Here is a 626-nt window from a genome sequence, read left to right as displayed (position 1 = left end):
TATTGTTGAGAGCTGGGAGGATGGGGTGAGGCAAGGTTTCTTATAAAGGACAGATTCAGGTGGGGGAAGGTGTCATTAGCCCTAAACAATCCTTTCTCATGAAGAACTTTCTGTCTTGATGATAACCCTAGATATTCATTTTCTTGTAAAAGCTGTGCTTCAGGCATCATCAGGACCGGACAGCATCAATGCTGACACTGCCTTTGAAAGTGTGTCTTCCATGCTCACTTCGGCAGCACACATACTAAAATTGTAATGATACAGAGAAGATTATTGGGGACCCTGTGCAAGGATGACATGCAAATTTGGGAAGCGTTCCATATTTTTAAATGTCCATCGACAGATAAATGGATAAAGAAGATGTGGTATATATATATACACACACACACACACAATGGACTATTACTCAGCCATTAAAAAGAATGAAATAATGTCATTCGCAGCAACATGGATGGGCCTAGAGATTATCATACTAAGTGAAGTAAGCCAGAAAGAGAAAGACAAACACCATACGACATCACTTATGTGTGGAATCTAAGATACGACACAAATGAACCTATCTACAAAACAGAAACAGACTCACAGACCTAGAGAACAGACTTGTGGTTGCCAAGAGGTGGGGGAGG

At 40.9% G+C, this 626-nt stretch overlaps 1 non-coding gene across 1 annotated transcript; it reads left to right on the top strand.

Moving 5' to 3' along the window:
• The first annotated feature begins 220 nt into the window (after positions 1-220).
• Positions 221-327, top strand: LOC133094228 (U6 spliceosomal RNA). Its single transcript, XR_009701440.1, has one exon. It is a non-coding gene; the product is annotated as a U6 spliceosomal RNA (small nuclear RNA).
• The last annotated feature ends 299 nt before the right edge of the window (positions 328-626 follow it).

Source organism: Eubalaena glacialis, chromosome 6, assembly GCF_028564815.1.
Source record: "Eubalaena glacialis isolate mEubGla1 chromosome 6, mEubGla1.1.hap2.+ XY, whole genome shotgun sequence".
Lineage (NCBI taxonomy): Eukaryota > Metazoa > Chordata > Mammalia > Artiodactyla > Balaenidae > Eubalaena > Eubalaena glacialis.
The sequence above is the reverse complement of the archived record's forward strand: the minus strand, read 5'-3'. Positions and strand labels throughout refer to the sequence as shown.